This window comes from Hylobates moloch, unplaced genomic scaffold, assembly GCF_009828535.3.
Source record: "Hylobates moloch isolate HMO894 unplaced genomic scaffold, HMol_V3 SCAFFOLD_3, whole genome shotgun sequence".
Lineage (NCBI taxonomy): Eukaryota > Metazoa > Chordata > Mammalia > Primates > Hylobatidae > Hylobates > Hylobates moloch.
The window spans coordinates 111425362-111437706 of NW_026652278.1; the positions used below are offsets into that span (position 1 = coordinate 111425362).

Sequence of the window (12345 nt, forward strand, 5' to 3'; positions counted from 1 at the left end):
AAAACCCTTCGAAAAAAATCAATGCATCCCATAGTTTTTTTTTTAATCAATAAAATAGACCACTAGCGAGACTAATAAAGAAGAAAAGAGAGAAGATTTCAAATAAACACAATCAGAAACGATCAAGGGGATACCACTACTGACGCCACAGAAATACAACCAACCATCAGATAATACCATAAACACCTCTATGCAAATAAACTGGAAAATCTAGAAGAATGGATAAATTCCTGCACTCATAAACACCCTACAAAGACTGAACCAGGAAGAAATTGAATCCCTGAATAGACCAATAACAAGTTCTGAAATTGAGGCAGTAATAAATGGCCTACCAATCAAAGCCCAGCTCCCGATGGATTTACAGCTAAATTCCACCAGAGGAACAAAGAGGACCTGGTACCATTTCTTCTGAAACGATTCCAAACAATTAAAAAGGGGAGATTTCTCCCTAACCCGTTTTATGAGGCCAGCATCATCCTGATACCAAAACCTGATGGAGATACAACAAAAAAAGAAAACTGCAGGCCAGTATCCCTGATGAATATCAGTGCAAAAATCCTCAGTAGAATACTGGCAAATTGAATCCAGCAGCACATCAAAAAACTTATCCACCATGATCAAGTTGGCTTCATCCCCGGGATGCAAGGCTGGTTCAACATACACAAATCAATACATGTCATTCATCACATAAACAGAACTAAAGATAAAAAACACATGATTATCTCAACAGGTGCACAAAAATTCAACATCCCTTCATGTTAAAAACTCTCAATAAACTACGTATTGAAAGAACATACCTCAAAATAATAAGAGCCATTTATGACAAACCCACAGCCAGTATCATACTGAATGGCCAAAAGCTGGAAGCGTTCCCCTTGAAAACTGGCACAAGACAAGGATACTCTCTCTCAGTACTCTTATTCAACGTAGTATTGGAAGTTCTGGCCAGGGCAATTAGGCAAGAGAAAGAAATAATGGGTATTTAAATAGGAAGAGAGGAAGTCAAGTTTTCTTTGTTTGCAGATGACATGATCCTATATCTAGAAAACCACATCATTTCAGCCCAAAAGCTTCTTAAGCTGATAAGCAACATCAGCAAAGTCTCAAGATAAAAAATCAATGTGCAGAAATCACAAGCATTCCTATACACCAACAACAGACAAGAAGAAACCCAAATCATGAATGAACTCCCATTCACAATTGCCACACAGAGAATAAAATACTTAGGAATACAGCTAACAAAGGAAGTGAAAGACCTCTTCAAGGAGAACCATAAACCACTGCTCATAGAAATCAAAGAGGACACAAGCAGATGGAAAAACATCCAATGCTCATGGATAGGAAGAATCAATATCATGAAAATGGCCATACTGCCCAAAGGAATTTATAAATTCAATGCTATTCCCATTAAACTACCATCGACATTCTTCGCAGAATTAGAAAAGACTAATTTAAAATTCATATGGAACCAAAAAAGAGTTCACATTGCCAAGACAATCCTAAGCAAAAAGAACAAAGCTGGAGGTATCACACTATCCAACTTCAAACTATACTACAAGGCCACAGTAAAAAAAAAAAAAAAAAAAAAAACAGTGTGGTACTGGTACAAAAACAGGCACATAGACCAAAGGAAGAGCATACAGAACTCAGAAATAAAACTGCACATCTACAACCATCTGCTCTTCGACAAACCTGACAAAAATAAGAATGGGGAAAACCTTCCCCATTTTAAAAATGATGCTGGGTGAACTGGCTAGCCATATGCAGAAAATTGAAACTGGATCCCTTCCTTACACCCTATACAAAAACTAACTGAAGATGGATTAAGAACTTAAATGTAAAACCCAAAACTATAAGAACCCTAGAATAAAATCTAGGCAATACTATTCAGAACATAGGCATGGGCAAAGACTTTATAATGAAATTGCCAAAAGCAATTAAAACAAAAGCAAAAATTGACAAATGGGATTTAATTAAACTAAAGAGCTTCTGCACAGCAAATTAAACTATTATCATACCAGACAGACAACCTACAGAATGGGAGAAAAATTTTGCAATCTATCCATCTGACAAAGGGTGAATATCAGGAATCTACAAGCAACATAAGCAAATTTACAAGAAAAAAAACAACCCCATTAAAAAGTGGGCAAAGGATATGAACAGACACTTCTCAAGAACAGATATATGCAGCCAGCAAACATATGAAAAATAGCTCAACATCACTGATCATTAGACAGAGGCAAATCAAAACCACAATGAGATACTACCTCACGCCAGTCAGAATGGCAATGATTAAAATGTCATGAAACAACAAATGCTGGTGAGGTTGCGGAGAAATAGGAACACTTTTACACTATTGGTGGGAGTGTAAATTAGCTCAAACATTGTGGAAGACAGTGTGGCAATTCCTCAAAGATTTAGAACCAGAAATATCATTTGACCCAGTAATCCCATTACAGGGTATATACCCAAAGGAATATAAATCATTCTATTATAAAGATACATGCACGCGTATGTTCATTGTATCACTATTCACAACAGCAAAGACGTGGAATCAACCCAAATGCCCATCAATGATAGACTGGATTAAGAAAATGTGGTGCACATACACCATGGAATACTATGAAGCTATAAAAAGGAATGAGATCATGTCCTTTGTAGGGACATGGACGAAGCTGGAAGCTGTTACTCTCTGAAAACTAATGCAGGAACAGAAAACCAAACACCGTAAGTGGGAGCTGAACAATGAGAACACATGTACACAAGGAGGGGAACAACACACACTGGGGCCTGTCGTGGGAGGGTGCTGGGAGGAGAGCATTAGGGAAAAGAGCTAATGCATGCTGGGCTTAATACCTAGATGATGGGTTGATAGGTGCAGCAAATCACCATGGCATACATTTACCTATGTAACAAACCTGCACATCCTGCACATGTACCCCGGAACTTAAAAGAAAATGTAGAAAAACGAGTAGAGAAGAGCGATTTACATACTTCATTTTCCAATTAGTGCATGTGAAAATAATTCATCTTGGTAGTAGTGTCCAGATACTATCTCTTCCTATTTAGGTCCAGGAACAGTCTGCTTGTGTTTTTCATTGTCAAATGTGTTGTTCCCTAATTTCATCTCTCACTGGGAGAAAAAGAATAACAATACTCATACTCATAATGCTGTGGCTCTTTAGAACCTGTTTATATGAAAATAATATAGATCTTGCCTCTGCAGTTCCCTAATACCATTCACTGATGTTGTTTATATTATTCGTGATGCTGTTTCATCCACTGTGTTGCCTGTGAATATTGGTTTCCAATGACTAAAGGTTTGTTAGTGTGCTTTGTTGATGGTCATCACAAATGCAAGTGTTCCATGGAGTAGGAAGAGAAAAATGGGAATGATAATTTCTGGTCATGTTAAATTTATTTTTCAGAATTTTATAACTTAGAAACACATCTTTCAGTTTTACTTTTCTTGAACTCATTAGATCATATTCACTGCATTCCTAAAATGTGATCCCTTTCAATGTTGACCTCTCTTCTGTCCCCTATTCCCCCATACAGCCACCAGCAGAAAGGAGAGATGAGTAAGAATGTTCTCATTGGCACAAGGAATGTTTGTCCCTAGAATGGCACAGCTTAAGACAGAACCAGGAAATCGCAGATTTACCACATTGATCAGAGGCAGGAGAAGGCTTGATTGGAAAGGCCCATTGGTGTTGCTAATCAACAATCTAGAAAGCCCTTAGAGGGCAGGCATAGTTAACCTCAGAAAACTCTGTGACATTGGCTAGTGTGCTTTGTGGAGGGAGTCAGGTAAGTAAGGGGTTTGGAGAACATGTTTAGGTTCAGGAACATTCTGCACTTAAATGGGCTCATTCTCACCCTCTGCTTCAATCCCCATCCCTTCTACAGGTTAGATCTTGGGACAGCCCACATACCTAGACAAACTTAGGCTTTCCAGCTTGCACTGGACCAGGGTGGAAAGGTGAGGAAAAGAAACACATCTGCAACATTTTACTGCTTTTTTTTAGATCAACTTCACCCATTTAAGGAGTGTGGACTGATGGCTATCACACTACAAACAGACTGGGTTGAGTTAGAGGTGGAGAAAGAGGCTGAGAATGTCACTTTAGGGGTGCTCCTCCATATGGAGTCACAGGAGTGAGGAATCAATGATTTCTCCCAACTGCTTCAAGCAAATAGATCTATTGTGTGAATTTCTTGGGGATCCGATCTTAGTCTTGTGACTTCTGACTTCTTACATGGTGATTGTTTCCTCATGTGTCTTGAAATTATGAATTAAGAATTTTTCTTAAGTAGTGTAATTTCTGTGGAAATTTGATGGGTCTGTTTGAGGATGTGATATTCCAAAGACATTCTGCCTTTGCTTTTGCCAGATATACAGAGGACATTACTGGCCTGAGACTTCTTTTTGTGCTTACAATTTAATGTGGGTAGTTCTAGATCATATTCAAACTCAAATTTGTGTGACTATGAGGATAAACCCGATGTAAATTTTTTGTTAACCAGGGCCCAGATTCAGACAGACATGCTTCCTTTATGTTTCCCTGTGAATCTGAGTGGGTTCTTGCCTCCCCATCTCGCACATATTCATTGAGGATGTAGCTCTTCAGAGGTTTCAGCCTTACTTGGAGGGCCATTCCTTAAAGGCTTCCTGGACTCTCAAGACCATGTTTCCTGTGTGAAAGTTGTCTGTACCAAAATAGAGTCACTTATGTCAAACCGTAAGGAAAGAGAGCTGGGAGACCATGAAGGGAGGACCTTCTTACATGTTTGCATGATAACAGAAACTATCACAACAGATTGTCAAAACCACAACCTTGTACAAAGATCACATCTATAAGGATGCCTGCCTAGCAGCTGCCTGTCCACTAATGAACTGATGCCACTCTTGTTATTAATCCTTGTAGCCAAGGATATTGTTTCAAAACAACGAATGTAACCTCCTTTGTTTTGCCTTTATTTTCATATTGTTTTGAATTATGTGTAAGTAATAATATAATTTCTGGGTTATTCCAAATTCCCTTTTGTAAGTTATCCTTAAGTTATTTCGCACACTGCTAAGTTTAATTTAACCTTGCTAGTTTTGTTTAATAGGTTAAAAGGAATTAAATTGGTTTTAAAATAAATTATGCTGTGAATAATAAAAACGCTAATAGGAAATATATTCCATTAAAAAAACCACTTGTCTTCTTTGCTTCTCTGGATGTACCTATGGCCCTCTATAGCATGGATATCTGATTACAATCCCCTGCTATTACCAAATAAACTCTGATCTGGAAGCCAGTCTCTCTGCTGTTTATTTTAGGTTGACACCAGCTGGGGTGGGCATTAAACCCTTTATGACAGAGGTCTGCAAATTGTCCCAGGTCTGTTATAGCATCAGCTTACATGCTTTCTACTTGGATATTTAATTATCTTTGTTTTGGCCTCTGGGAATTTCCCTTACTTTCTTAAGAGCTATGTCAAAGGATATTTGCTTTATTTTATAAAACATAAGTATATAATATTTATACTTTATAAATATACTTTTAATACTCATCATTCATAAGTATAATAATTTTGTAAGTATTTAAATAAGTAGTAGGAGATGTTTCAAGTTCTCTAGTCTGCTAGTTTTAGGTCTTCAGATATTCTAATTCTTCTGCCTGGAATGCTCTTTTCCCTTTTCACTTGACTAAACCAGAGGTCACATCCTTAAGGAAGCTGTGAGCCTCAAGTTTGAATTAAATACCCTCCACTCTTTACCCTCAGTGCATAGATCTAATGGCCTGTTTGCCCTGGTGTGTTTCCTCCACTAAACTGCAAGCTCTGTGAGCCCATGCCTATTTAGTGTCCCCTAGCTTGACACTTAGTAGAGAACCAACTGTTTGTGAATGAATGCATGTCTTCTGTTAACTTGTTTGCTTATTATTATTTTTTTTAATCCTGCCTCTTGGCTTGAAGTTGTTTGTCTCCATAGATTTTTGGCCTTTAGCCTTTATGAATTTTCGTTGGTGCCTAGCAATAAAAGCTCCCACTGGGAGTAACTTCACACTGGTTATCAATTTATTAATGAAAGCCTGGCAACTAACTTGTTTTTCACAGTAGAAACAGAAACATATTTTTCTAAAAGCTTTTTTATTATTCAGTCAGTTTTTTCATAGTACATTTCAGCTCTTGTTCAACTGAGGATTCTTTTAAAAATGCTATATTGATTTTTCTATTGCCCTTCACTAAAATTACCTTCTTCATTATAAAAAACTCAATTTTATGTCAAGTAAGAAACAATGGGAATCTATTCTTTTACTCCATAGGTATTTGTTGAGTCCCTTCAAAGTACAAGAAAGAATGCAGAGAGATGTTGGTAGTTCAGGAAGGCTGTGTAATTCAGGTGGGGCAGGGGAGAACCGAATGTTTCTCGAGAATGGAGCCAGAGTAGAAAAAGAGCAGCAGAGGTTCCAAAAAACAAAGTTACTAATGATGGGCACAGTCGTCTCCTCATCTTCCAAGGAGTGTTACTGATTTACTGATTCTTTTCTATAGGTTTTATTTTTAATTGACACCTGGCAATTGTACATATTTATGGGATACAATGGGATATTTCCTTACATATCTATCTATCTGTCTATCTATCTATCTATCATCTATCTATCTATCTATCTATCTATCTATCTATCTATCTATCTATCTATCTATATCTATATCTATCATCTATCTATCTATCATCTATCTATCTATCATCATCTACCTATCTATATAGCATAATGATCAAATCAGGGTAATTGTCTAATCCATCATCTCAAACATTTATCATTTCTTTGTGGTGAGAACATTCAAAATTCTCTCTTCTAGTTATCTGGAAATATAAAGTACAATATTGTTAACTATAGTCACCTTACTGTGCACTAGAACACCAGAACTTATTCCTCCCATCTATCTGTAATTTTGTATCTGTTGACCAATCTCTTCCCCTTCCTGACCCCCAACCCCAGCCTTTGGTAACCATCTACAGTGTACTTCTATGAGATCGGTTTTTTTTTGTTGTTTTTTTTTTTTTTTTTTGAGACGGAGTCTCGCTCTGTCACCCAGGCTGGAGTGCAGTGGCGCAATCTTGGCTCACTGCAAGCTCCGCCTCCCGGATTCACGCCATTCTCCTGCCTCAGCCTCTCCGAGTAGCTGGGACTACAGGCATCCGCCACCACGCCCGGCTAATTTTTTTTTTGTATTTTTAGTAGAGACGGGGTTTCACCGTGGTCTCGATCTCCTGACCTCGTGATCCTCCCACCTCGGCCTCCCAAAGTGCTGGGAGTACAAGCGTGAGCCACTGCGCCTGGCCAAGATCGGTTTTTAAAAATTCCACAAATTAATGAGATTATGTGATATTTGTCTTTTTGTGCCTGGCTTATTTCACTTAACATAATGTCTTCAGGTTCATTTATGTTGCCACAAATGACAGGATTTCATTCTTCTGAATGGCGAATAGTATTCCATTGTGTATATATACCACATTTTCCTTATTCATTCATCCTTTGATGGACAATTAGGGTGATTCCATATCTTGGCTATTGTTAATAGCTGCAATAAACATGGGAATGCAGGTATCTCTCTGAGATTATTTTATTTCTTTTGGATAAATACCCAGTAGTGGGATCGCTGGATCTACTTATTTGTTCTTTATTTAAAATTATTTTATTTTTTAGCGATAAAGGTCTCACTCTATCACTTAGGCTAGAGTGCAGTGGCTTGATCTTAGCTTACTGTAACCTTCAACCCCTGGGCTCAAGCAACCCTTCTGCCTCAGCCTCGAGTAGTTTGGACTAAAGGCGTGAGCCACCGTACCCAGCCAACTTACTTATTCTCATAGGCTCAGTAGAGCAACTTTAGTAGCTATTTCTATAGGCTTTTCTGGAGAGAGAGAGAAAGAGAGACAGATAGAGAGCAGTTGTGGCTGAGGTAGAGTTGTTGACCACGTTTCATGGCAGATCAGTGAGACCAGAGAATTCCTGACTTTCAGAGCTGGGTGGTAAAGGGGGAAGTTTGCTTCTTACAGTTACATGCTGATTGGTGTCATATAAAGCCTTAAAACACTCCTATTGGGTAAGATAAAAATGATATGAAGTGAAAATGTGAAAAATAGCTTTGCAGGTAGTTAATATCGGGTATATTAAAGTTAGAAACTATTATGAAGGTTGGCATGGTGGCCAACGCCTGTAATTTCAGCACTTTGGGAGGCCGAGGTGGGTGGATGGCTTGAGCCTAGGAGTTCGAGGTGCTGTCTCTACAAAAAATGGGTGTGGTGGCATGGGCCTGTGATCCCAGCTACTTGGGAGACTAAGGTGGGAAGATCACTTGAGCCCAGGAGGCATAGGTTGCAGTGAGCCAAGATAGCATCACTGTACTCCTGCCTGGGCAACAGAGTGAGACCCTGTCTCAAAACAAAACAAAAAAACCCAAACCCTGTTATTATAGTTCATGTTCAGTGTTTTTTTTCTTTGGCTATGCAAGCCTGTCCCTCAGATTCCAGTTTAGGAAGAGGAATCCTAAAATTGGGATTGCCGTTAGATAACTGAAAGAACCAACTTAGTTCCTGTGGCTACTGCCTAAAATCTCTTTGTCCACCATAAACACACCTTTGCACAGGTGTGTGCACATGCACACAAACACACATACTTAAAATGAGGAAAGCCAGGAAGAGAAATCACATATGCTAGTCAGTCAGATTTCCTTTGATTAAAATAATCATGATTTTTATTCTATTTGTAACTTGTGGGTTTTTATTTTAAACAAATGGTTTGTGAACTGGAAACATGTTTTTCTGAGTTATAATCTGAATACAGCTTAAAACTGTAAAGAATATTTTCTTCAAGTTTTAAGTATTTCTTCTAATTTAATGTTATGTGCCTTAAGAATAGAAAATCATAGGCTGACATTTCCATATATCAAATGTAAGAATCCTTGTTTGCTAAGAATGCTACAGAACTAATAGCAACAAAGCAGGTTCAAGAGTTGTCAAATATGTCCCTTTTCCATAGGAAGGGTAGATGTCTACCCAAATGGAATATTGAGTATCAGAGACTTCAAATGATAACTTATTGTTTGTCTGGAGAAAATCTTGAGGACATGATCACTGTACAAAAGGTAATAAGCAAGTCTTAAAAAAATTTTCCCCCTACCTTTTATTTTCTCTATTGATTTTTTCCATTTATTTTTCTTTAGCCACTAAAAATCATTGGTCAGAAAGGAAGATTACTTCTTTAAAGATAACTAAAACTCTGGCACTCTCTAGTGGTCAGAGAATCTAAAATATTGTTCTACATGAGCTTATACTTTACTTCTTCCTTTAGCTTTATGAATTAGACATAACCTAGATATTCTGCCCCACATGAAGAAGGCTTGTCTAGTGGCAAAATAATGAAATCAGAAATTCTGCATTTACTCATACTTTCACACCTCTAGACTAGAAGCACTGAGATACAGTGGTGTTGGAGTCTGTGAAGGCATTTTCTTAGCTATTACCAGATGAACTAAATTAAGAAATGTTAACTGTAAAAACTCAGACAAACCAAACCTGCTGGGTGAGGGAATTCCTGTCTCTAATGCTTCCAGATAGCCCATTTGGCTTGTAAGAGTGGATTTGAGACCTTTATAAATTTAAATTCAAAAAGAGAACTAAGGAATAGACCCTTGCTTTGCAACTAGACAGATCTGGGCTCAAATCCAGCTCATGCCATTTGGCCAAGTATTCAGCTCCAAGCCTCAGCTCCTGATGGAGCATCAGGCTGGTAATAATCACCCTTCAAAGAGTCATTATTGACTTGAAGTGAGAAGGAGATGGAAAACATTGCCCCCAAATTGGCAGCAAAGAGTATTAATAAAAGGAAGACTATTACTGAGAAGAGTCTAGGCTAAGGAAAGGATTACTTTTCTTCAGCTAATAGGATCACAGTTTAGCTTGATTAAAGTCTCTCAAACTATTGGGCCCATTCTCTCTGCCTACAATCCAAACTCCCCTATTAATTCCCCACCCTTAAAATTCAGAGTCCCCTAATAATCACACAGTATTCATACCTACTTGTTCATTCTTTTTATTTTTACAAAGCATGGCAAAATGAGGAAACCACTGACAGGTGAAGAATTTGCACAATGGAAAACCACCTTGACCATCTCATGACTTTATACAGGAATCGGAGGTAAGTGTTCCTTTAAAGTGATTTTGTCATAAAAGAGTCATCTGAAATGACCCTCATGATGGAGGTAAGGAAAGTAATGAAATCAACATTCATGGTTATTTAAAATGACCTAAAAGCTAAGCATAATATACATAGTAACTCCTTTTCCTAGTATAAAAATAGTGCCAGAAACTATATTTGTTCAAATATATTGAAAAGGTATAAGAATACAAATAGATATTAACAGTGGCTAGTGATGCCTCATAAGGTTTTCTTTTCTTAAACTGTAATATAAATTTATATTTTCAACTATTTACATTGCTTTCAACAACATTCATTAAGACATGTTTATGCAGGCTTTTAGTAAGTATATGGAATGGTAAAGTGAGCTTTAATACTTTCTTCTTCACTCTCTGTAGTAGAGCAGAAGGGGTCCAAAACCATGCACAATTTAACAGTTCAGAAAAACTGTGTAATCTTTACCTGGCTAGCACATGGAAAAAATAAACTATATACAAGAATATAAAACTCCTAAAGTGTTCTTCAACTATCAACAGGTTAAGTGATTCATATTTGCAAAAAGACAGGATGTTTGTTCACTGGTAGATTCTTGGTAAGTTTCAGGTAAAGAACGTGCATAAAACATATGTTATTGATGAAAATGGAAGTGATGCAGTATACCCCACGTTCTCACATTAAATCGGCAGTATCAGAAGCTAAGTCTCTTCTCCAGCACCTCCTTCAGGGACTGTGAGCTCCTTGAGGTCACTGCTCTGTCTCCACAGCAGAGCACAGTACCTAACATGTGGCAGGACTCAATAAAAGGTGGGTCAATGTATTTCTGACACAAAACAATTAAATTGTGCCACCTTATTTTGACTACAGTTGTTCATAAGAGAGGATAACGATGACATTTTGTATCCTCTCATATTAAATCAGTCTTGTAAACAAAAGACAATTGCTTGTGATGGCCTGTTAAGTTTTAGGAGTACAATCTGGTGAAAAACACAGAAAAAAACTGTAAATCAAATTGGAACAGGTCTAGTATGTATTTGCTATGCTGAAAATAAAGGCACTTTACTGCTAGGCAAGAATATATCTGTGACTGAACAGTTTTCTCCAAGAATCCAATATTTCCAGTATATTTTCATATACTTTCTTATCTCTAATACTCCTATTAAAGGAAACTATTATTCAAAATTAAGAGACAGTGGTGACAACATCATCATCCTGGATTTGTACCTTGAAGCAATGTACTCGATGAGCTCTAAATCTCACATTCACTAGTGATCTGCAAGTGAAGCTGAATAAATATATTCTCTTTGTTCAGTCTTGGAAACTCAACATTAGAAATGACACGTGAGAATAGATCACCTTCTCTCTAGACTAATATCCCATTTCTGACAGTGGTCTCCACAGCCCATTGGGGCTTATAAAGTAGCTGCCTTCTGTGACATTCTGCTTGAAGACAAAGGCTTTGCCCAAACATCACTCCTTTTAAAAAAGCACAACTTGTTTAGGCACACAGAGGTTAAGTGACTTACACAAATCCACCCAGGATTGTGATTGGCATGGTCTAATCTACTGAAAAATATAAGGCCAGGCAATTATATAGATATCTTTTAACAAGTTAGTCAAATAGTGGGGACTTTTCTGACTAAAAATTGAAATTAAATGGTATGTTACTCTGTTACAACTAAACAAACAAAAAATCTACAACAAGAACTTCTTGCTAGTTATGGGTAATGTAAATACAGAGTAAGGTGAAGGAGGACTGTATGTATATTTTTCCAACTTGAGAAGATATTAGAAAGGAAATTAAAAACTATTTGAACCAATTAACCAGCCCTAAAGAAGTACTCTGCTTTGTATGAACTAAAATATCCAACAAAGAAATAAAATAGGCATTGCCCAGCTTCTTTTAATGTCTCAACTAGTAAAGTAAAATAAACATTATTCAAAGGCAGACCAAACAATTTCTAATCTAAATATATCTTCTTGCTTATTAAAATGACACACATACAAAGCCTCTAAACACGATCTACCATGTCTTTAAAAAATTTCTCAGTGACACATACTAGAGGGGACCAAACTACTAAAGTATAAGTACATATTTTAGCATAACTGCTAAATCACAATGTAATAAAAAGGTTTATTAAAGATTGCTATTCTTTAT

The 12345-nt window shown here is 37.2% G+C and overlaps 1 long non-coding RNA gene across 1 annotated transcript; it reads left to right on the forward strand.

The window, feature by feature from the left end:
- Positions 1-9042: 9042 nt before the first annotated feature.
- On the forward strand, positions 9043-11009 carry LOC131383113 (uncharacterized). The gene is made up of 3 exons (XR_009212891.1): positions 9043-9138; positions 10100-10190; positions 10788-11009. It is a non-coding gene; the product is annotated as an uncharacterized LOC131383113 (long non-coding RNA).
- The last annotated feature ends 1336 nt before the right edge of the window (positions 11010-12345 follow it).